Source organism: Podarcis tiliguerta (genome assembly GCF_965153285.1).
Source record: "Podarcis tiliguerta genome assembly, chromosome: 4".
Lineage (NCBI taxonomy): Eukaryota > Metazoa > Chordata > Lepidosauria > Squamata > Lacertidae > Podarcis > Podarcis tiliguerta.
In genome coordinates, this window is record NC_139537.1 from 23,347,911 (window position 1) to 23,373,797 (window position 25,887).

Sequence of the window (25,887 nt, forward strand, 5' to 3'; positions counted from 1 at the left end):
GTTACAATCGATTTATTATGGTATTTCTTAGGCTTGTTTAATGTATTATTGTATATTGTTCCTATTTACATCTGTTAGGATTTTCTTTACTACTACTACTACTACTTTATTGTTGATACCCTTGCCCATCTGGCTGGGTTTCCCCAGCCACTCTGGGCGGCTCCCAATAGAATATTAAAAACAGAATAAAACATCAAACATTAAAAAGTTCCCTAAACAGGGCTGCCTTCAGATGTCTTCTAAAAGTCAGATAGTTGTTTATTTCCTTGACATTTGATGGGAGGGCATTCCACAGAGCGGGCGCTGCTACCGAGAAGGCCCTCTGCCTGGTTCCCTGTAACCTCACTTCTCGCAGTGAGGGAACCACCAGAAGGCCCTTGGAGCTGGACCTCAGTGACCAGGCTGAACGATGGGGGTGGAGACGCTTCTTCAGGTAGGGCTGAGGCCCAGAATTATTATTATTATTATTATTATTATTATTATTATTATTATTATTATTACATAATGCTTGAAAGCCATTCTTGTGAGGGCTGTTCTAACAGAAATGTATAGCAACATCTCTGTTCCCCCCCCCCTCAAAACCGAACAAGAATATTGCCGCGAGCGGAAAAGGCCTACTCAGCTGCAAAGCAAACACACCTCTGATGATCAACCAGGTCTAATGCAGGTTCTGTTTGATGTACAGAGAAAAGGGCTTCCCCGTTGCCTTGGATGTCAGTGTCCACGCCACTGATAAAGTGTGGATGTGCTTACAGAATGCAAACATCAGCCTAGACCCTGAATGTCCTGGCAAAATCAGCTAAATCAGTCCCTGCAGGCAGCACCTTTTCAGCAATACTTCACTGCTGCTATTTGGCCCAATGCCTGGATTTCTTGTGGCCTTGGCTGAGCTGACCAGTCAGAGCAAGAAGAAAAATCCCTTGGTGTGACAATACTTGCTCCCCAAGTCTATATATAGTACATTGAATTCTCCATTCTCCTCCTCCTCTCCCCCTCGCTCTCCTTCATTCTGTATACTTCCCATGCACATCTTTGCTAAGAGAGCAGGAAAAGAAGCAAGGCACTTTATGGCTTGGAGCCCTTGCAGCGTCAGCTGCATATCAGTTGCCCTTGGAGTCCCGCAGAAGTCATTGTTCTGCTGGATCCTGCTGTATGACAGCTACACCTATTGCTTCTCATGCCTGCTAACAGAATGTGTTGCTAAATTTAGCACAAGATTTAGACCAGCTAGTCCTATCCGTACTGATTAGCCTGACTGTCTCTCCTTAGCTGGCTCTGATAATCAACTAAAACCACTCACATATGCAGTGGGAGGCCAGCTAAAAGGCTGTTTTCAGCCTTTTTCAATTAATATGCTTTGGAATAATAATTGACTTCTTGCAATCCGGTTCAGAAATCTGCTATTCTTCATAACGTGCAATTTACTTTCTTCAAAAGAAGCGCATAGGGCAGCAATCCATTTACTTAATTGGTTTGCCTATTATGGCAGGATGCTTTCATTGTAGGGTGGTTCATGGCAGGGTGGTTAATCAAAAGAAAAAGGTTAAATGTCCAGGAGAGCAAAGCATTGTGTTCTTTTCAATCACGGGGTAACGATTAGGACCAAATGCTGATGCTTCCTTGCACTTCCCTTCCTGTTTTATTGGAGAGATGCTCACCTCTGTAGATGAACAAGGCACAGGTCCGAAACAGCAGTGTGGCTTCTTATGGATTGCCAATTTTGTTATCAATACAGGAATGTCTCCAACTACCGTATTTTTCGCCCTATAGGACGCACCGTCCCATAAGACGCACCTAGTTTTTTGGGGGGGAAATAAAGGAAAAAAATTATTTCCCCCCCAGGCGCGGGGTTGGGGAAGCCCGAGCTTCCCCCGACCCCAGCCCCCAAACAGGCAGCTCTCTGCAAGCCGTGGGAGCCCAGTGCTGGCTCCCGCTGCTAGCGGAGAGGTCCGAAGCCTGGGCGCGCTGAGCTCAGCGCGCGCAGGCTTCGGCATGCAGGCACCTCTCCGCCAGCAGCGGGAGCGTTCCCGCTGCTAGCGGAGAGGTCCGCGAAGCCTGGGCGCGCTGAGCTCAGCGCGCGCAGGCTTCGGCATGCAGGCACGTCTCCGCCAGCAGCGGGAGCGTTCCCGCTGCTAGCGGAGAGGTCCGTGAAGCCTGGGCGCGCTGAGCTCAGCGCGCGCAGGCTTCGGCATGCAGGCACCTCTCCGCCAGCAGCGGGAGCGTTCCCGCTGCTAGCGGAGAGGTCCGCGAAGCCTGGGCGCGCTGAGCTCAGCGCGCGCAGGCTTCGGCATGCAGGCACCTCTCCGCCAGCAGCGGGAGCGTTCCCGCTGCTAGCGGAGAGGTCCGCGAAGCCTGGGCGCGCTGAGCTCAGCGCGCGCAGGCTTCGGCATGCAGGCACCTCTCCGCCAGCAGCGGGAGCGTTCCCGCTGCTAGCGGAGAGGTCCGCGAAGCCTGGGCGCGCTGAGCTCAGCGCGCGCAGGCTTCGGCATGCAGGCACGTCTCCGCCAGCAGCGGGAGCGCTCCCGCTGCTAGCGGAGAGGTCCGCGAAGCCTGGGCGCGCTGAGCTCAGCGCGCGCAGGCTTCGGCATGCAGGCACCTCTCCGCCAGCAGCGGGAGCGTTCCCGCTGCTAGCGGAGAGGTCCGCGAAGCCTGGGCGCGCTGAGCTCAGCGCGCGCAGGCTTCGGCATGCAGGCACCTCTCCGCCAGCAGCGGGAGCGTTCCCGCTGCTAGCGGAGAGGTCCGCGAAGCCTGGGCGCGCTGAGCTCAGCGCGCGCAGGCTTCGGCATGCAGGCACCCCTCCGCCAGCAGCGGGAGCGCTCCCGCTGCTGGCGGAGAGGTCCGCGAAGCCTGGAGGCGCTGAGCTCAGCGCGCGCAGGCTTCAGCATGCAGGCACCCCTCCGCCAGCAGCGGGAGCGCTCCCGCTGCTGGCGGAGAGGTCCGCGATGCCTGCATTCGCCCCATAAGACGCACCCAGATTTCCCCTTCATTTTTGGAGGGGAAAAAGTGCGTCTTATAGGGCGAAAAATACGGTAAGTTCTACTGAGAGTAGTCTGATTGAAATGAATGGGCCTAAATCATTCCTTAACCATTCTGTGCGACTGCCATAAAACTTAGGGAACAAGCTGTACTACCAAAACGATTAAGGTTTTAAATGACAATTTTAGGTTATATTTTAGTGATCAAGATTTAATATATATTTTTAACTGCCGCTATATCTGAATTGTCTCTGTTATACCCAATTGCAATTCAATGTATTCCTGTTGTGTTTTATGGTTTTCCTGATATTTTAAGTGAGCCGGAACTGGTCTGTGACCGTAATAATAAAATTCAAATTCATAGCCATTAATTTCAGTCATTCTACTCTGGATACAGCCCATCATCTGGGAGTCCCACTCTCTAAAGCGAATGGAAATATTAACAGAGTTGGAAAGAATAGCAGGGGGTTTCAGAGACCTTGAAGGACAGGTGTTTTTTTGGAATTTTAAGGGGGGGGGGTCCTTAAATATGATGCATTTCCTCCCCCTCCTTCCTTTTATAAAACTGGAAAAAAGAAAAGAAATGCATTGCTGCTTCGAGTGCTGCCTTGGGTGTTCATCAACATTTCTGGGTCAAAAAATGCCACTCTGGAAGTTATGACATTGTGAGACAGCATAATTCTCAGGGTCATTCTGTCCCAGGAATGTTGCCAAGCTGCCAAGCCACTAGCTTTTTGTATGAAAGGAAGAGAATCTTAACCAAGCTGTTTTGTAAGCTAAGACCACTCTTTGAAAACTCTTAAAATTTGCCCACCCTTGAAAGATGAATCAAATATTCAGGGAGTATTCCCTCCCCCCCCCCACCCCAAATTGCAGAAAATCACCAAGTAGAATACTTTGACCAGTGCTATCCAATTCCTGAACTGTAAGGTGCCTGGGACAAGAAGGAGATTGCATTTGACAGGGCATAATGCAAGAAGACACTTACAGCTGACATGTAACTAGGAATGGATAAATCTGTCAATTTCAACTTCTTTCAGTTCATTTCTCCAATCGTTACTTCACTTTGCCACATTTCTGCATCAGTTTGCAATTTAAAAAAAAACACCTCATGAAAGTTCATCAGTGCCCATTTCTTCTAATAGACATATTCTTGCAAACAATTTTCTCTAATAAAATTTATTTCAATAATATAGATATTTCAGGCACACGTCCCCTTTAGATATGCATTTCTGGTGGTAATCTGCATTTGAAAGACAGCTGTATTTGTGTTCATGCATTATTTCATGTAGCGCAGATTTGATAGGTTTGCATTAAAATATGAAAACCAAATTTCTCCACCTCCCATCCATCTACACACCTTCCTACCTAGTTACACCTATTTTGGCCACATTCTGATATGATTACGAATAGAACCAAGGACGAGGGCAGCCGCAGTTCTCAACACAAATAGGAGCAAGTCTGATTTCCAATGTCTGGTGTCACAAGTGGCAGGTCAACCTCTACCTAATGGTTGGCCCCAAGTGTACCTCAGTGTTTTGTATACACAAATGGCTACTGCCTTCATTCGCATTGATGTCCACAGGGGAGGTGCAACTGAAAAGTTATTAGAGATGGGTGAACACACAAATTTTGGGTTCTCTCTGTTTCTCATTTTCCCAATCTTAAGTTCAGTTCTCCACATTTCCACATCAGTTTGCGATATTGCCTCATGGAAATTCCACAGCACTTTAGTGTGAATTTCTCCTCATATACACATTTTGGTATGCAATCTTTCCTAATAAATGCATTTTTGCAAAGCAATTTTCCAATAGCGCATTTTTTATGTTATTCACTCATCTTTGCATTTATAGGCACACTTTGCCCCAGTATATGCATTTTTTTGGGTACACATTACAGTGGTACCTCAGGTTAAGAACTTAATTCGTTCTGGAGGTCTGTTCTTAACCTGAAGCTGTTCTTAATCTGAGGTACCACTTTAGCTAATGGGGCCTCCCGTTGCTGCCGCACCGCCGTCGTGTGATTTCTGTTCTCATCCTGAAGCAAAGTTCTTAACCCGAGGTACTGTTTCTGGGTTAGCGGAGTCTGTAACCTGAAGTGTCTGTAACCTGAAGCGTCTGTAACCTGAGGTACCACTGTACTTGGCTGGGGAACTGATTTTGTACAATTCAGTGAAGTGTGAATTTTCAAAGGATGGCTGTGTTTTGGTTTGCATATTGTTTCAAAAAGTGTGAATGAAGCAAGATTGCCTTTAAATGTGAACTGAATCTAGTAGCTCCCCCATCCCTATGGTAGATATATTAGATCTCTCCAGTGGGCTAGAGAATGGAGGGCCGTGGAGACAGCAGAGAAGGGAAGACAACAGAGGTTTATAAAATCATGAGTGATGTGAGGAAAATGAGCAAGCAGGGATTATTCACTTTCTCTTTAATTACAAAAATCTGGGGCCATCCATGCAGATGGCAAGTTTAATAAAAACAAGAGGAACACAGCATTGGGATGGGTGTAGCAATTGTATCTAAGACTGAATGGCAGGGATGAGAGTTGAACAAATTAGGGATAAAGAAAGAGTAGTAATTAAGATGAGAGAATTCTAGGCAATGGATTAATGCATTCATTAAACTAATAGGAATTAAGCATTGCAATCTCCCCAGCTTTGAAACTTCAGCCTTGCCATTTTAAATGCCATGTCATTCTTGGTTACTTCACAGAAGCATAGGATTTATTTATTTATATTTATTTATTAAATTTGTATACTGCCCTTCATCCAAAGGTTACAGGGGGGCTCACAACATAAAAATGAGAAGACAAAATACATAATAAAACAGAAACAAGAACAAAGCAATAACCCCACTCCCACAAACATATTTAAAAGGCAATGAAATGTTAATCAGCCAAAGGCCTGTGTATCCTCCAACAATGATGAAAATAGGGACATTCTATTTAACAACAACAACAACAACAATTTTATTATTTACACCCTGTCCTGACTAGGTTGCCCCAGTCACTCTAGGTGCCTTCTAACATATAAAAAACATAAGAAAACAGGGCTGTCTTCAATTGTCTTTGAAAAGTTGTATAGTTTGGCTTGAGGGTCGCATAACTCGATACCCTCAGATGAAAATAGGAACACTCTACCATACCCTCCAACATTTCTCGGTTGAAAATAGGGACATCCTAATGAAAAGTGGGACATTCTGGTATCAAACAAGAAACCGGGATGGCTTGTGTAAATCTGGGACTGTCCATGGAAAATAGGGTCTGGACCTGGTTATACAGAAACATTTTTAATTTTTTTTGGCACCTAAATATATGTCATGAAGGCTCCAGGCAAGCCTCCCTGGAGAGGCTACCACAGAAAAAGGCTCGTTCCGTGATGCTACTCACCGGTTACTGCTGTGTTTTTGACTGTGTAGAATGAAGAATATCCTTATGTATTACTCTCGTTACAATGGTTAAAAAATTGTTTAGAATATCAATAACAAAAAGATAGAGCTGGCCTACTTGGCTACTCTCGACAGAATTATCTATTTGCCAGTTGAGGCGCAGGTGGCCTCAGTGGCTAGAAGCAGCATTTATCAGATGTAAGACAGCTACAGCCATTCCTGGACCAAGATAGCTTGACACTGTACTGCATCACTGAACTGTGAACCTGCCATAAATGTTGATCAACTTACTTGTTGCTTAACATCATTCAGTTCATCACTTCAGTTTATCTGCTACTAGCTGAAAGCACCCGGTGTTGCTCAGGAATTCTAAAGAAACCAAAACAATGAAGGGGTAATGTAATTGGTTAGTTTCTATAGCTGCCCACAACCCTTTTCCCAACCTGATCTGGGTAGACCTGGGGAACACACAAAGCAGTCACTGCTATGTTGTACTGACTGTATGTTGTCAGTGGCTCTGCTAGACTGAAGGAGGCAGAGTGAACATCTGAATGGTGAGACCCATGGGTTTGGAAGGGGCCACTGAGCTTACCTGGGTGCTTCTGGAAGACAACAGGGCAGGCTGGGGCAAGTCAACCTTCAGACTGGAAGGAGACCCGTCCCTTGTAAGTGGGGTTCCAGTAGGCTTCTCTGATTGGAGCTAGGTTGCCCTCCATCAAATCAGTATTAAGCAACCTTCCTTTTAAAACTCCCACAATGCTCTGGAGTTACTTAGCTCTCCAGTGCATTGTGCAAATGTTAAAATGTGTAGCCATGTGTCCTGAGGTCAGTTTCTGTGAGCTGTGCTGGGGAGTGCCGGCCTCAGCAGCTGCCTGAAGATGTCTGATGTCTACGTTGGCCTTGCATGTTGCAAGGTTTTCTGTTTCAAATTTCACAATTAATTCTGAACTAAACATTTACTCATGGGCACATCAACGTACCAGCACCTAATCTTCTCTTTTCATTATACATGCTGTTAAGCTTAGCTTTTTAATGTCACTATTAAGGTTTTTTTTTTTTTATTGTATTGGAGTAAGGGGTTTTGGTAACTTTTTTCTTGAAGTTTTGTGGGAGAGCATCTCAAATTTACAGAAATACCACCTGGATTCCTGGAAAAATAAGGGAAACATGTAGATATAGAATTGCAAAGCAAAAAATTCATTGCTTCCTTCCATTTTAATGATGAGAGAGAGAGAGAGAGAGAGAGGGAGGACACAAAAGGAAATCTTAACTCCAAGGGAACACCGTGGTAATGAGGTTATAAAATGGTTCTAAAATGTTCCACGTAGCCTTTCCATGAGTTTCTTTCAGCTGCCAGGCGGAAGTGGAATGGAAAGAGGTGGGTTGTGTGGTAGTAGAAAAGCCCTCAGGCATCTTTTTAAAAGTATTAGACTGGGAATCATTAAATTAAACAACTCCCTCAATACTTATTTCTAAGTGCAATGAATAAATAATATTCCTTGCTTTTATTTTCACCGATCATCAATTTGCTGGCATTAGTCATTGTCCTAGGAGCAACAAACCCAGAGAACTTTTGTGGTGTCATGCAACTTCTAGACAGTTTGAAAAAGTTCCAGACTTTGTGGAAAACATTTCAAGATGCAGAATGCAATCTAACCAACCTAAATACTTCAAATCCCTTTGATTTCTGATGGGATGTGAGAACTGGTATAGACATTACTTTTGCCACAGAGAATTTCCCACCGAAGCTCAGCCGTATCATCAAGTACAAGGATTTCCTGATCCAAACTGTATGAGGGTGCACTCCAGGACCTATGAGAAGTTTGAAGTGTGGCATCTACCATTCTGTGTCCATCTGAGTAGTGACAACATTGACACACACTGTTTCCAGTGACCCCAATAAGGGTGGTAGCTCAGCAGTAGAACATCTGCTTTGCACGCTGAAGGTCCTAGATTCAATCCCTGACATCTCCAGGTAGGGCTTGATGAGGCCCCTGTCTGAAACCCTGGAGAGCTGTTGCCATTCAGGGTAGACAGTACTGAGGAGGAGTTTGATATCCCGCTTTATCACTACCCTAAGGAGTCTCAAAGCGGCTAACATTCTCCTTTCCCTTCCTCCCCCACAACAAACACTCTGTGAGGTGAGTGAGGCTGAGAGACTTCAGAGAAGTATGACTAGCCCAAGGTCACCCAGCAGCTGCATGTGGAAGAGCGGGGAATCAAACCCAATTCACCAGATTACGAGACTACCGCTCTTAACCGCTACACCACACTGGCTACTGAGCTAGATGGACCAATGGTCTATAGCTTCTACATTCCGATAATAACAATGGATGGATAGCTCCTATTGGCAAAATGGCTTCTGTTTAATATTCCCTTCCCACTGCAGCCCATCCATGCCCTGTTAGAATATTCTGTTCCACCTTAGGAGGAACAGGCATGACTGTTGTATGTCACATGCCTGTTTACACTCCAGCACAGCTTGCTGGGAACTTCCGTTTGTGTATAGCTATTGCTTATGCTGCTTGCTTTTGGACATGAAGGGGAGAAGACATGTTTTTGCTTTTGTCCTGATGTATGCTGAATAAACTGCTTGTAAATATGCTTTACACAGCCTCTCCCTGACACTTCTGTTATGTGTTTACTCTTCTGAGTTGCGCGCCCGGCTTCTGAAGCCTCTGAAGCTCTGGGTCGCAGATTCAGGCTGCACTAAGGACTGGAGTTCGACCGGTGGGTTGGAGCCAGCTAGGGGCTTGCCAATTGCCCCCAATTCCTTAGCAGCATCCCAACATGCCCTACCTCAACATCATCCCAAACTTGCTCTGAGGGCCCCTCAACTCTAAGAAGTAGCTTTGGGAGGGACACACACAGGGTGAGCAATTCCACTTGTGCAAGCATGACTGTGCTCATGCAGCCTCATAGACCACAGATTCCCCACCTCTTCTCCATTTATACTACTGTCAAACATTCAGTTTACATCACGTATAAGAAGTATGCACCAGCATGGAGAATTTTGGTTTGGAGCTGCTGATCATGGTGGAAGCAACACCTACACCAGGTGTGGGGAAACTTTGGTCCTCCAGATGTTATTGAACTGCAGGTCACATAATCCCTGACCATTGGCCATGCTTTCTGGGGCTGATGGGAGTCATAGTCCGGCAACGTCTGGTTCCTCACCTAACTCTGAATTTGTATAGGTAAATGTGTGATGAATGGTGCTAAAAGGAAGCCTTTTCAATTTCTGGTTCTCCAAGGCAAGTGCAGCCTGGTGGTTAACTATCCACATGTGAAAACACAAAGTTTATTTGAGCCCCTGATAGGCTGCCATATGTAGCCAACAAACTACATTGAGCTTGGTGGGTCAAAGTTGCGTGAGTCTCTGGAGAATTTCCCCCACATTGTAGGTGATCAGCGAAAAAAGCCTTCACGACTTAGTTCTGAAGCTCCTTGTATTCTGTTACGCTGTAGTTTTCATCCTTTGCCCTGCCAGCGTCTACCTGCTGTCATCAGCCCGTTTAGGGTTACAAACAATAGCAAATGGTCGCCCCCAAATACAAAGACACTTTCCAGCACAGTATCTTTAGTTTCAGCAGCCTCTATATTGACTCAATGGGAGTTTTGCTTTTCCGAGTGTGTTCAGTGTCACCAGCTTCAGAGCTACAGTATCGGAGTTCAGCAAAACATCTGCTCAAGAGATTAGAATTACATCGATGCTGGTGGCATTGCAGGAGAAATGGGCTGAAAGTCACTTTGAAGATTAAAAAGTCCTATTCAAATGTTAGTCAGGCACAAAAGTGATTTAGCCAGCCACAGAAATTCCATCCTCAGTGTCTCCTTCCCTATGAAATGTCCAGCACAGACCCTCCAAATGTTAGGAAATCCTGGTCTGGCCTCATACCAGCTAAGTTATATATGCATACCTATAGCAGATTCTGCCCATTCAGGCAGAAACAAAGGATTATTCATGGATTGTTAAGGGTCCCTTTCTATTCATTGGCTTCCATAGTGCCAAAATTAGTTGTGAATGAGGGCCAAATTAGATGTTACATGGAGATGTACTGAGGTAATTAACAGCAGTCTTAGGAGGCCCCTCTCAGGAATGGAGGAATAATGAAAGTCTCCACATCTCCAAAATGTCATAACTAATTTTAACTGGACCAGGGACACTGTCTAGGGCCAATGGACACCTTCTGCCCTCTGGGGAAGAAGAAGACTGTGTGAGGAAGACAGGCAAAGACCATAACAGGACCTGCTCAAGCCAGACTGGTCCCCCTCCTACTGGGCCAACTTTGCATTTTATATTATTTATTTCTGTTAGTATTTTAAAACTGTAAACTGTCTTGGCTACCTTGGCAGAAGGGTGGTATATACCTGTAATCAATTAAAAATAAATAAATCATAAATGGATACTTTATCTTGACCATATAATACATTTTTTAAAAAAATAAACAATCCTTATCCTATATTATTTTTATGGTGGCCTCTTTCAATTATCTTTCCCTGCCCCAATCTGTCTTAAATCCCATCTCACTATTTTTTTTTGTATCTTTCTGCTGGTTTTTACCTGTCTTCTAAATAGGATTTTCTTGAAGAAGAGTGTTTCTGGTTTTTCTTCATTTACTCCTCTGTCTTTCTAAGGGGGAAATGCACAGGGGTTGGGGAACAAAGAGAAAGGGAATCCCGGCATTCCCAGTGGGACCTGCTATATTGTATTGAAAGCACATGGCACTGGGAGGAAGCCCAAGGTCAGCAGAACAAAAAACTAAGCAAAATAGTTTAAAAAAACAAGACAGCCCAGTGGGGACTATGTGTGATAGCAATGGGATGTTGAATGTCAGTTGCAAAATAAAAATGGATGGGAAATAGGGTTGGGGAGAAATTCGGTTTAGTTCTCAATTACAGCTGGTTTTATAATATTCGCACTCTCCAAAACAGTATGAGAACTGAAACACAACCATACTTTAAAATCTGCAATTATACACATTTTGCAATGCAGCTCTCCAACAAAACAGTGTTTATTAAAAGGCACATATTAGGGCATAAAAATGAATGTGTTGGCGAAAATAACGGAGGGGGGAAAATGCATTGTATCTGGAGAAACTGCATGCCTGAAAATTGCACTATAAGGCTGAATAAGTTTTGTTAGTTTTTGTTGTTTTTAATGCAGATTGCTGCAGAATTGTGGAGAATGGAATTTATTGTTGGGTAAAGGCGAAACCAAGAGAACCAACACTGACAGATCCTTCCATCCCTAGCAGGGATATTCTGAAAAGGGTATGGCTGTCCCGAGTCCTGCTGGCTGGTGGTAAGGAGACGATGCAACTTTTTGTGTGTGTGGGTCCCACTTGTAAGAACAATTCACAGATCAGCATTTTGCAATGCGTGGGCATTGTCCACAGGCGTAAAAGGTTTGAAGTCTAAGGGTAGGAATGATTCGAGAGTGAATATTGCCAGCATTTGCATATCAGAGCGCTGGAACATGACTCATATACACCCAGTGACTAATTTTATTTCTCCCCTTACAGTAATAGAGGGTTCTTACTTAAAAGCTTTTCAGATCTATATGAACAATGTCAAGTAAAGTGATTTCTCTCTCTCTCTCTCTCTCTCTCTCTCTCTCTCTCTCTCTCTCTCTCTGTCTAGAATAATGTGTTGACTAATAACAACAGGACTGACTGATTGAGAAGGATAGGTAAGAGACCTGGTCTGATGTAAGGATGACTGTGGGAGTATTTTGACATAAGGCTGTTAAGGAAAGGGAGAAGATGAGTCTCTGCCATTTGCCTGCCTGCCTGCCCACCCACCCGCCGCCTACCCCTGTAACTGATCTCTGTGTCGGAGGTCACAAGCCAGCTGTCTTGCTTGCTGTTTTTGCTTAGCATTCAAATGAATTATATTCCCTTTTAGTCACTATATCTTGGGTGGCTGGGGCTGGTTAAATGCTTTTGTTTCTTAAATTAACCTCTCACAAAGACACTGAATTAAAAACGCAGTGTCAGTGCATAAGATTTCATGCCCACAGGTTATCATAGCAGCAGGAGTCGTGGATGTCATATTTTGGGTAACTTTCGAATTACCGTCGGCACAGGAGAACCTTTGATCTTGACCATGTTCTGCTAATTATTTAATCTCGAACAATATAATAACATGTTCCAGCCCATACCTTAAGTCAGGGCACAATGCTTATGCAAGGCCTCGTTTGTACACACGAGCCTGCAGGCTGCACTGTGCAGAAAGGCATTGTATAAAAATCTTTTGGGGGTGCAACTTTATTTTCTGCACAATTCATTATCCTGTGTAAATACATTTCTCTGTGTAGCGATCATGTCCATTTCTGTGGCCCACATATTTCAATTTTTAAATTTCATTTCTTCTTATCCTTGAACGAAATGCTGAGAGCAAGTCTATTTTTTCTCTCTTTTGCCCTCTCACTTCTTGAAACAGGAAATGGGGGGGGCAAAGCAAAGGATTGTGGCATTGCCGTGCACACACACATACACACAGTCACACACACACACACACACACACACACACACTTTTAAAAAAGAGTGAAGCTTGTGATTTCCCCAGTTCAGTTCTTTTATTTATTCTCAGGTTTGCTCTGCCCTGCCTCCCACGCCTTCCCAATCCCAGTTTAACTAGGACATTTCGAAAATTAATTCTGGGCCAAGAGCATGTGTGACGTGCCACAACTTCCAGCTTCTTTAGTACATTTGCATCTTTGTCTTCTCCCACTTTACTAAAGTGAATTGTTAATAATAATAATAATAATAATAATAATAATAGTAGTAGTAGTAGTAGTTTTAAAAATTTATATCCCGTCCATCTGACTGGGTTTCCCCAGCCACTCTGGGCGGCTTACAACATATATAAAAACACAACACAACTTCAAACATAAAAAGATATCCTATGCAAGCCACAAATAAGCCAATAAATCAATAGAAACCAACAACAACAACAACAGTTTACAGTTATACCCAAATTGAAATAACTGCCAACCCCATTTAACCAACACAAACCCAACAAAAACAAAACAGAGGAACCAAAATTAGAACCATTTAAAACACTTTAAAACATTTTAGCCAGTTGCCCCAACCCAAGAGTTGTTCCAGGAATGTCCCAGTGGCCTCCCAGGAGCCTTGCAGCAGAGAAGAGCATTCCTCCTTCCAGCACTCTCAGCAGCAGCAGTGTCACAGCCGCAGCAATGTTTATTGAATTTATATTGCACCTATGCTCCTAAAGAAGCCCAGGGTGGTAAACAACAAGTGATAAAACAAAAAAAAGTATTTACAATCAATTCCAATACAGATGTAGGCTAGGATAGATCTCTACTTAAAAAGCTATTTGAGAAAGAAGCAGGGATCCAGAAGACATTGAAAAGAAAACAGAGGTGTCACCTGTCTGAAATTTAATGGTGGTGGTGGGGACTCCAAAGGGCAGGTGACACAACACTAAAGCCTTGCTTCTACATTGGGCAAAATGGACCTCCTGATAAAATGGTATCTGCAGAAGGCCATCATTATCACCTGCGGACCAAAGTGATGCATTAGGTATATAAGAGGTGAGATGATCTTTCATGTATCCTGATCCCAAGCTCTCCAGAGCTTTATGCACCAAAACCAGCAGCTTGAACTTAGTTAGACATTGCCAAGCCACATGTTGGGCTTCCCAGACGATGTGCCTTGCTGATGTGGTCCAAAGGAAAGCAGAGCAATATGTTTTGCAACAGCTTGGCTGCAGGAGTTGTCAGAAGGAGCCACCCAACTGTTCTAGGAACTCCTCTCCAGATTTGCGTAGGGTTTACTCATTGGTCTATTCTCCTCCCAAAAGGTAGCGGAGGTTTAGGATCAGTGTTTTCATTCTCCTAGATGGACTACCTTCTCAGGTTGAGGAGTCTCAGCTACCCCTCACTTCCCTCTACAGTACGTGCAGAAACTGCCTTCTGGGCTGTTGGGCCCACTTTTGGTCTCATCCTCTCAATCTGCCAGAGCCTGTATGCATTGAGGAAACACTCAGTAAAGCAGTTTTGATGTGATTAGTGCCAATATTCTTTTTGTATGGAGAATGAACAATGCAAACACGAGTCCTTGCACAACAGTGTCGTGCCACACGAAAAAGAATCTTATTAACTCATATTTTAAAAGAACACTTTTATACCACTTTTTGGCCCTGTGGGTAGAGTGAGCAGCATACAGCAATTATTCTCTGTTGCCTGTCAGAAGCCGCTGCTACAGAATGGACTGACTAAAATCCCAAATGCCTATTTGCTTCCAAAGTTCTGAGAGCCCCCAAGATTTATAGATCTCTCCCTGGATGCTGTGTGGGCCAGCCTGTTATCGCAGCTTCTTTTAAACCTGACAGATCCTCCCTTACTAACTTTAGCTCTTTATCTCAAAATCCAGCACGGTGCGGACGGTACCTTGGGAATGTCTGCCGTCACACCGCCAGTGTGCCTTCTCAAGCCCATTTCAGAGAGGCCAACCCCCAAGGGTGAGAGAGCCTCTCTGTGTTTGTCCTTTGTGTGGAGACAGTGAACAAGGGCACTAATTAGTGCGTGGCCTGAGTATTCTAAACAAATAGAGGAAGGGACAACAGAATAAAGAAAGATATGTGTTCACTACTGGAATTGTGTTTTGACATTTATTTTGGACTTCATCAAGGCAACAGTCTTCTGCATTAATTGAAGAAGAAAAATAAACAGTCTCATTACCATCAGATCTGGTGATGGGGGGAAATGGGCTGGAAAAAAATCCTGGATCTTGGCTGAGTCCCGTTCTACATTTAACAAAAGGGTAGAAGCACATTCTTCACGGCTGTGCCGTTTGGCTATTATGTTTAACAATCTAATTAGAAGGGCTGCGTAGTGTTTCCCCATAATAAAAGCAAAGACAGCACACACAAGCAAAACCAATTAGATAGCTGTAGTTCCACAGAGCTGGACTGCCCTCCAGCTAGTTTCTGACAAACCATCCAAAAGCAGCCTCTGCCCACAGCCTGAACAGGAACATGGCAGTGGTTTTAAGGGACAAGGCATTGCTTACAGACCCCCCAAGTGCCCCTATTTTCCAGGGACAGCCCCAGATTTATTTTTGATCCTAGAATGTCCCACTTTTCCTTAGGACGTCCCTATTTTCATCATGGAACTATTGGAGATTACGGAGTTATGCAACCTTTGAGCCAAGGAGATAAGTAACCATGCAGCCTTTAGAAGACACCTGAAGGCAACCCTCTATAGGGAAGTTTTAAAAATATTTAATGTTTTATTATGTTTTTATATATGTTGGAAGCAGCCCAGAGTGACTAGGGCAATCCAGTCAAATGGGTGTGATATAAATAATAAAATTGTTATTGTTGTTTTTGTTATGGAATAGGACAGCCCTATTTTCATCAGAGAAACATTGGAGGGTATGTGCTTATTGGTGGTCCAGTGCCAAACCAGTGAGAGGCTTCAGAGTTTGCTGGTTTTCCCCACAGTCATAACTTCTAAATACCCTACAGTCGAGACCTCCTAAGCATGAACAAAATGTTACTCAAGTAGAGGAATTTCCTAATATTCTTCTACATGCAGTGTTGACAGAAACAGGCCAACATGCATCTTTTTCAGACTGTTCGGAGTTGGCAAGCCTAATTCAAGAAAGCAAACATTTAAGCCTCCTCAAATTGTTTTATCCACGGGGGCCACTGTGGATGCTGCAATGATTCTCTGCCTGCCCATTTTAGTGAGCTCAGCATCCTCCTCAGAAAGCAGCAGGATGTCTTAGCAGGTTGACTGAGCTCTCCCAGCTCAACCAATTGAAGAATTCCAGGGTTACTATTAGCTCAGTAGCAGAGCATCAACTTTGCTTGCATAAGGTCCTCGGTTCAGTCCTGGGCATCTTAATCCACGGAGGCCATGTGAAAGAAGCATGCCACTGATTTACACCTCTGAGAGGTAGGCTAGCTCTCCAATTTGAAAACCATAGATCTAGTCTAATGTTGCTAACAACTAATCCAGATTTCTAGATTCTCCTAAACTTTACTCTTGAAAAGAGTATATTTTGAAATCCCACTGCCTTAAAAAAATCTGTTCACCGAAGCCACGGTGAATGGTATTTAGAAAACATCTGAAGCAGGGAAAGGGATCCCATAGTAAAAGCAAAAAAATGTCCATTTTCAGGTCACCACCTTATTACTGGGAAACACTGGCCTGCAAGCGCTCCAGCTGGAGAGCAGCCTTTACCAAAGGTGTCATGGGCTTTGAAGACACTCAAACTCCGGACGAAAGGGAGAAATGCGCTAAGAGGAAGGCACGCTTGGCAAACCCTCCCATGATCAACTCCCACTCGGAAATCTATGTCCCCACTGTGGAAGGACGTGTGGATCCAGAATTGGCCTCCACAGTCACTTACAGACTCACTGTTAAAACATTGCTTATGGAAGACAATCTTACTTGGCTATGAGTGATCGCCAAAGAAGAAAGAACAACAACCTGAAAATGTAGAGCGAGGTACCATGAGTAGAATTTCCCCAGATAATCTAAGTGATCTTTTAAATCTATGCAGGTGATATTTCAAGGAGGAACAATATGAACAGGTGGGAACATATGAACATACTTTTTACTGAATCAGACCATTGGTCCATGTAGTCCAGTGTTGTCTACACTGACTGGCAGTGGCTCTCCAGGGTTTCCCACGTGGAGATGCCATGGATTGAACATGCCAAGCAGATGCTCTACCACTGAGCCATGCCCCCTTAGTTGATGGGCAAATTGCCAAAGATCTATGAAATGCTACCTTAATGCCCATCGCCCCTTGAGATGCATTCCAATGCCCATCCCCTCCCAAGTTCAATAGCATGCAAACAGGTGACCATAAATTAAAAACGTTGCTTTTGCTTTTATGAACATTAGGTTCCATACACAAGGGACTCCTTTTAATTTGAAACAGGACCAGAGCTATACATTAAGCAACATAATTGCCATGCTCCTCTCGGCCTCTTTTCCCTCTGCCGCCTTCGATCATGTATGAATTAAATTAAGGCAAACTGTACTGAGCGGATTGCTCCACTGCAAGCTTAGTCATCTGCTTAGCATTTTGTGTGTCCCACAAGGCAATTGTGGTTATTCACAAGTCTATTAATTAAAACGAAAACTTGTAAGGAAACGACTCGGTGGGTAGATGAACCACTCAACCACTTCAAAATAAGGAAAACATAAAAACAAAGGGAAAGAAAGGGGGCTCTTGCATTCCACGGACTGAATAATCTGATAGCCCCAATTGTTTGAAGTTAACTTTTACAAGCCTTGTGGACAGCGAGCACTTGTCATTGCGGCATTTACACACATTTTTAATGCCTGAGAGTTAATGCAAGCAATGCAACGCTTGCTAGAATCTTGGAGATGGTGTTAATACCGACAGCAGAAACAGAAAGCCTCTGGGTCCGGGAGGGTTTTCTATGCTGTGATTTTCAGGCTGTCTTTCCATAAAGATTCGAGGTGGCTTATAAAAATAAAACAGTAACATTATAATAGGTGCTGGTAGCTTATCAGCCACTGAACCAATTTTAAGGGCTTGCTACTTACATACAGGGATGCGGGTGGCGCTGTGGGTTAAACCACAGAGCCTAGGGCTTGCTGATCAGAAGGTTGGTGGTTCAAATCCCCGCGACAGGGTGAGCTCCCGTTGCTCGGTCCCTGCTCCTGCCAACCTAGCAGTTCAAAAGCACGTCAAAGTGCAAGTAGATAAATAGGTACCCCTCCGGCGGGAGGTAAACGGCGTTTCCGTGTGCTGCTCTGGTTCGCCAGAAGCATCTTAGTCATGCTGGCCACATGACCTGGAAGCTGTACTCCGTCTCCCTAGGCCAATAAAGAGAGAGGAGCACTGCAATCCCAGAGTCGGTCATGATTGGACCTAATGGTCAGGGGGCCCTTTACCTTTACCTTTACTTACATATAAAGCCATTAACAACTCTAGAGTGGGTTACCCGAGATGGAATATGGAAATCTTTGCCTACACTGCCCAGTAAGAACATCAAGATCAGTGGCTTTTAATATCATTAGCTATGGTGTTCTTCTGGTGCAGTTTTCTGAGCTGGGGGTGTATGGCACAACTTTGTGATGGTTACAGTCCTACCTGGATGGTTATTTTCAGAGGGTAGTGCTTGGGAGTGTTGTTCATCCCCATGGTGTTTTTTGTGCGGGATTCCACAGGGTTCATTTCTAACCCCTGTGACGTTTAACATCTCTGGGAAACTGCTGAGTGAGGTCACCTGGATCTTTGGAATACATTGTCAGCAATATGTTGATGACACACAGCTCTGCTTCTTCTTTACATCTGTGGCAATGAATGTGCCAGATCAACCGTTTCAACTCTCTCAATTGTTGCGCCAATTTATTGTTGTTGTTGTTGTTGTTTAGTCATTTAGTCGTGTCCGACTCTTCGAGACCCCATGGACCAGAGCACGCCAGGCACTCCAGTCTTCCACTGCCTCCCGCAGTTTGGTCAAACTCATGCTGGTAGCTTCGAGACACTGTCCAACCATCTCATCCTCTGCCGTCCCCTTCTCCTTGTGCCCTCCATCTTTCCCAAGATCAGGGTCTTTTCCAGGGAGTCTTCTCTTCTCATGAGGTGGCCAAAGTATTGGAGCCTCAGCTTCAGGATCTGTCCTTCCAGTGAGCACTCAGGGCTGATTTCCTTGCCATTTTATTGGGCTTGCTTTATTCTGCATTTTCATTGTGGGGGTTTATTTTGAAGGAAGTGTTCTAATGTGTATTTTTATTATATGTGTGGCTTTATACTTGCAAATGGCTTAGAAGCCACCTTGGCGAGTAAACAGCATACAAATAAATAAAGATGCAATTAAAAAAACAAAAAACAAAATAGCCGCTTTAAAACAGGATTCTTTCTCCTATATGCAGCAGTATTCTGGTGCCCAAGGCAGAAAAACTAAATGGTGCCACACCCAAAGTATAATAATAGGTAAATATTTCACAATCTGCTGCCTTCTTTCAGTATCTCAGAATCTCTCTCACCTTGCCTCACCCTACCTAACAGTGAGGTTGGCCTTCTTACGCTAATATTATTTCAAGGTAGAAGGGGGAAAGAGCATAGCTGTGTAATTTACTTTTGTAAATGAGATATTGGTTATGAAAGGCGGTCAACCTAAACCTACACCAGATCCATCAGCAAATATTATTATACCTGATGATCAAGGCATAGGTTAACCAGCTAAACCAAAATTCTGTATGATGTTATGTACCAGTGAATGTGTTTCTTGGGGTTCCATGTCTATTTAACTGAGTCCCAATGAATATTCTTAAATAAATCTTTAGAATAATAAGCAAAATGTGTCTGGAATTCCTAGGAGGATTAGGAGGAAGGCCAAATATACTATATGAAGGAGTTGGTAAAAAAAGAAGTGTGTGTTTGGGGGTGGAGGGAAGAGGTCAGATTACTAAACCAAGAATGTATCATGTATTTTTTGTACTGAATGAATACTGTTGTTTGAAAGAAAAAGGAGAAGGAACTGGATGGGCAAGACTTGGAGATTATTGCAAAAATTCCTTCCCATTTGTCTGTAATTATCGCACACTTAGTAAATGAGGGAGCAATGGTTATGATTATGTCCTTATGTTGTAGCATTTCCAGATAGGGATATGGGAGACGTTCATGTTTAAAGGTGAACTTGCCTCATGCATGCTTTCCAAAACAATATGGAAACTGAAATGCTGCCATGCTCATTGGTGGCATTTTTATTCAGCCTGCCTGTTATTTTTCCTCAACCCAGCTTTTCTACCACTTTGTTTTCCATCCCTACCAATCCATCCCAGGCCCTTCTTCAAATATCTATCTATCTATCTATCTATCTATCTATCTATCTATCTATCTATCATCTATCTATCTATCTATATCATCTATCATCTTCTTGTCTGTATCTTAAAGGTAAAGGTAAAGGGACCCTTGATAGTTAAGTCCAGTTGCAAATGACTCTGGGGTAGCGGCTCTCATCTCACTTTACAGGCCAAGGGAGCTGGCGTTTGCCCTCTCTGCAGACAGTTTTTCTGGGTCATGTGGCCAGCATGACTAAGCCACTTCTGGCGCAACAGAACACCGACACCAGAGCAGCGCACGGAAACAGCATTTACCTTCCCGCCGGAGCGGTACCTATTTATCTACTTGCACTTGAAGTGCTTTCAAACTGCTAGGTTGGTAGGAGTTGGGACCGAGCAACGGGAGCTCACCCTGTCGTGGGGATTCAAACCACCAACCTTTTGATTGGCAAGCCCAAGGCTCAGTGGTTTAGACCACAGCACCACCAGCGTCCCCTAGTGTCTGTGTCTTAGTGGTTTCTATTATCTGTCTTTAGTTAGAATAGTTACTTGGGCAGGCATTATTTCTTTCCCCCCTCCAGCAGCCCCCATCCCAATTTGGCCATGGTGTTAAGTGTTGCATTTTATTTAAACTGTATCCTATTTCAATCAATCCTATTCATTTATTCTTTAGTTTATAATGAACATAAAAACATAACTAACATAAAAACTGGGGCCATTGTAATTACATACTGAGCATATTGTGTGCATTTGACTCCTTCACCAAGGACAATAATCTTAATCCTTACATTAAATTGGACTCATTGTAATGTGTTTGTGTGTGTGTGTGTGTGTGTGTGTGTTCAGGGCTGGCTCAAGACATTTTAGTACCTGAGGCAAACCACAAAATGGCGCCCTCCGCCCTGCCAGGGTCAAGAGGCCCCTGAAGCGGTGGCAGATCCAGCCTCCAAGGAATGTGCCACAACTGTTGCTGCCACTATGGTAGTAGCAGCAACCGGTGCATTCTTTGGAGGCCAGAACTGCCCCCCCCCCCGTGTGGATCCTGCTGCCTGAGGTGGTCACCTCACCTTGCCTCATGGATGGGGTGGCCCTGGAGTGTATATAGACACACACTGAATAGACCATTCGTGTATGGCTTTTTCCAGGCATAAATGAGAGAAGGATGACAAAATCAAGCATCTGAAATTGAAATAGGAACATGGCATGTCATCCAGATATGAGCAGACACAATCAAATTAACAGAGCTAAGTTAGTCATGGGACACGGGTGGCGCTGTAGGTTAAACCAGAGAGCCTAGGACTTGCCAATCAGAAGGTCGGCGGTTTGAATCCCCGTGACGGGGTGACCTCCCGTTGCTCGGTCCCAGTTCCTGCCAACCTAGCAGTTCGAAAGCACGTCAAAGCTCAAGTAGATAAATAGGTACCACTCCGGCGGGAAGGTAAACGGCGTTTCCGTGTGCTGCTCTGGTTCACTAGAAGCGGCTTAATCATGCTGGCCACGTGACCTGGAAGCTCTGTACGCTAGCTCCCTTGGTCAATAAAGCGAGATGAGCGCCACAACCCAGAGTCGGTCACAACTGGACCTAATGGTCAGGGGTCCCCTTACCTTTACCTTTTAAGTTAGTCATACTCATTATTTTCAATGGATATTCATTTTCAATAGATCTACTCTGGGTAGGGCTAACATCCAAAATGAATTGGGACAGATGGACCTAATTTCATTCAACAGAAAGCCTGTTGACGCATTGCTCATGCAACGAGGACAAGTGTGGTGAAATGATCTGTGGGTTCTGTACCTTCAAAGTCACACTGTTCCTTCTGGCCCTGTCCAGGGTTCTAAACAATGTATGCATAAAGGGTGTCCATGCATAGAAAAGTTTTAACGCTACAATGGTGGGGTTAGGAGGAGCAATATGACTTTGGCGCAGAGTTAAAGTTGTGGTCGCACAGCACGTTTTGCCACACTTTGCATGAATATACTTATGGTGGTAATCCGAATAACTGGGTGTAGGTTTCTTTTTCCAGACAAAGCCTGCTTACTCTTGGAAGAGTTCCAGTCTGTTTCCATTGACATAATATTAAAATTCATTTTACTTTTAATGGGAAGAGGACTGCAGCCTATGGGGATGATTAAATAAAACACAATCTGGAAATATACAAAGTTGCTTTGTACTAGGTCAGATTCTTTGTCTATGCCTGCATCGTCTACTCCAGACTTACTCCGACCTTTCATCCTCCAGGTGCTGTGGACTACAAATTAGGGCTCTGCATTGGATCCAGCTTAATCCTGGGTCCCAAACGGAATTGGTCTGATTGGGTTAGCCCAGGGATCACCCTGGGTCAGATCGGCTCCACCCGGAGCAATTCAGGGCTGTCAAAAGGGGTGGTGGTCTAGCAAAAAGGAAAGGGGAGAAGGAGATCCCCAGGCAGCCTACATGTGTCTCCTTTTCCCTGTTTAAACATGTCCTTGGGCACATCTCTTTCTCCCCCTGCAACCATGTGACATTGCAAAACCCTCAAATCAGCCCAGGGCCCAGATCTGATTTCACCCATACTATACATTCCATTGGGACGCAGGTGGGACTGTGGGTTAAACCACAGAGCCTAGGACTTGCCGATCAGAAGGTCGGCAGTTCGAATCCCTGTGACGGGGTGAGCTCCCGTTGCTCGGTCCCTGCTCCTGCCAACCTAGCAGTTCAAAAGCAAGTCAAAGTGCAAGTAGATAAATAGGTACCGCTCCAGCGGGAAGGTAAACGGTGTCTCCATGCACTGCTCTGGTTCACCAGAAGCGGCTTAGTCATGCTGGCCATACTGGCTCCCTTGGCCAATAAAGCGAGATGAGCTCTGCAACCCCAGAGTCGGTCATGACTGGACCTAATGGTCAGTGGTCCCTTTACCTTTATACATCCCATTATCCTTAAACATTGGCTGTGCTGGCTGAGGCCAATGGGAGTTAGAGTCCAAAACATCTGGAGGGCAGTAGGTTGTCATATGACATAGGAAGCCAAGACCAGAATCAAAGGAACCACACAGCTATTTACATATACCCAGTGGCGTAGCGTGGGTTGTCAGCACCCGGGGCAAGGCAAGTAATTTGCGCCCCCTAACTCGTGGATTTAAGTAGGGGCAGAGAGCTGCTAGTGCGAGCGCCCGCCCCAGATGTTGCGCCCGGTGCCGCCGGCCCCCCTGCACCCCCCACGCTACGCCACTGCATATACCCAAGCAGGCTTTGAGCTTGTGTGCCTTTATCAGCAGCCTCCTCACCCCGTTCGTGCAAGGCAAAACCTTCTGAAACTAAGAGAACTTTCAAAAACTTTTTTCTTTTATTTTTTGCATGGCAGAGGGGCCTGCTGTTTAGAGGGGGCGGGGGAAAGAGAAATCCCATTGGTCATGCCCAACACTTGGGCATGCCTAGTTTTTGTTTCGGATCCCAGCCAATGTTAGGGGAGGAGTCTATTCAGTATCTTGAAAGTACTTCATTTTACTTTGTAAATGACAGCCAAAATGAAAAGCAGATTGATTGCTCTGATGCTCTAGAAAAAAAATAGAATCACTGTGCAGAGGATCCTGGTAAACCCAGTATGGTAATAATAATAATAATTCTACAGGCATACACAGGAATACTCTTTATTCTAACACATTCACAGTGACTGTAACTTGGTTACAATAGAAAGAAAAACGAACCCAAATCAAACTGTTTCCCTAAACTAAAATGATATTTTTAACAACAACAAATCTGACGGTAGCTGATTTAGTATGGACTTCTACAACAATTTAAGGTGCAATCCCAACCTGACTTACCTGGGTGTTAGTCCCATTGAAGTTCATGGTATTTACATCTAAGTAGACATGGTCAGGACTGCAGCCATAACTATTTACCAACAGCAAAACTATTCAAGGTGCAGTCACACTTGATGAATGTGATCCCAAACTTTCTCCAAGGTGTTTTGAGCCTGGGAACATTTACAGTACATCTGTTATTATTTTGGTTCACCGAAAAGCTTGTTTTACAGTTTCATTTGATGGCTGCTTGTACAAATTACAGAGGAGGAGAGGGCCCAGTGACTAAGCTGCAGGCCCAGTTTATATGGTGCCAATTGTGGTGGGAGATGGTTGGTTAATGATGAAATGATGATGCCACAATTCCTATCTTGCTCAGCTGTCATGGGAAAAGATATTGACCAATCATACTTGACAAACGGGAGGGTAGCAGCAAGAATGGGAAGGGAAGGGGCAATTTAGTTGAATCAGGAAGGTTTTTTTGGGGGTGGTTCCAGCCTTTGCTATGAGCTCATTAGCTGGGGTGGAGGGAGAATAAGACACAATTATTCTATGATTCTGTGATTCTGCCAGACACACGTCATCTGTCCTTGAACTATGGCAATCCCTCTTCCTTGCCTGGATGCAGAATGGAAAGATTTTGTGTGTGTTTGTAGAAACCTATCTTTGCATCACTGAAACATCGCCTATTCTACAAAGAAAAGAGCCACATCTGTGGCTACCTCTGCTTCTGACCTCACACCCACCACTTGACATGTGACCTTTGGAAGATGGTCCATGAGAGGATGTAGTCCCCCCGGCTGCAAAGTTCACCACTCCTGATACAAACCCTATGACAAATTCTGCTTTTCAACATCTGATAATGGAAACAGAGACGGGAGTCTATTCAAGGATGGTGGTTCTCCTGCACCTCCAGTATTTGTGGAGAGAAGATGAGTGCAATAAATGCTGCATTTGCTGTTCACCGCAAGACATTTGGATATTAAATAAGTACTCTGCAAACCATTTTTTTCACTACAGTGGTACCTCGGGTTAAGAACTTAATTCGTTCCGGAGGTCCGTTCTTAACCTGAAGCTGTTCTTAACCTGAGGTACCACTTTAGCTAATGGGGCCTCCCACTGCCACCGTGAGATTTCTGTTCTCATCCTGATGGAAAGTTCTTAACCCGAGGTACTACTTCTGGGTCAGAGGAGTCTGTAACCTGAAGCGAGGTACCACTGTATATAAAAGCTGGATATTATGGCGGGTGAGTACATTTCCTGAACTTTTCAGTAGAGGAGACATTCTGAAGTGTCTTCATTCCACTGGCCATTTTTCACGCCTTTAAATAGCCCTCCCTTCTCCTTTCACTATTTATGCTGCAAATACTTGTCCACTTTTATGTTTGCCCCATTAGCTCAGCTGAGTTTCCGCCTGCGTTTAGCTCTTTAAATCTTTACTCACATATTTCAAGCCCACCTCCACCCCCTATGCTCAGGCAAGCTGGCCAGTTGGAGAGAGAGAGAGAGAGAGAGAGAGAGAGAGAGAGAGAGAGAGAGAGAGAGAGTCTGAGAAACCCTCCCATGCAGCTGCTCTGTTCCTTTTTCTGCATCGGTTCTGCAGAAAAGCAAAGGCACTCACTTCACAGTAACAAGCTCAGGAATTCTATTCCTGACTCTGACTCTGCCACTGATTTTTTTTTTTTTTTGAGGGGGGGGGGGGCTCCAATCCAGCCAAGCAGTTCAGCTGCTAATTCAAACACGTTTAAGGCTCATTAATTTGATTGAAGTTTTCGTGAGCTGCGTTACGAAATTGCCATGCTGATTTGAGATATTATAATTTTATTGAATGTGTATTTGGCGGTTATATGTACGAGAGAGCATCTTGTTCCTGGTCTGTGTATAAATCTGCTGAGAGCCGTGTGGCGGCGGGAGGGGGGCTGACTGGGGAAGACACTGCA

General features: G+C 44.5%; 1 long non-coding RNA gene across 1 annotated transcript; it reads right to left on the reverse strand.

The window, feature by feature from the left end:
- Positions 1 to 23,468: 23,468 nt before the first annotated feature.
- Positions 23,469 to 24,238, reverse strand: LOC310676094. The gene is made up of 2 exons (XR_014510405.1): positions 23,969 to 24,238; positions 23,469 to 23,700 (listed from the first exon to the last, which is right to left on the reverse strand). It is a non-coding gene; the product is annotated as an uncharacterized lncRNA (long non-coding RNA).
- Positions 24,239 to 25,887: the final 1,649 nt, after the last annotated feature.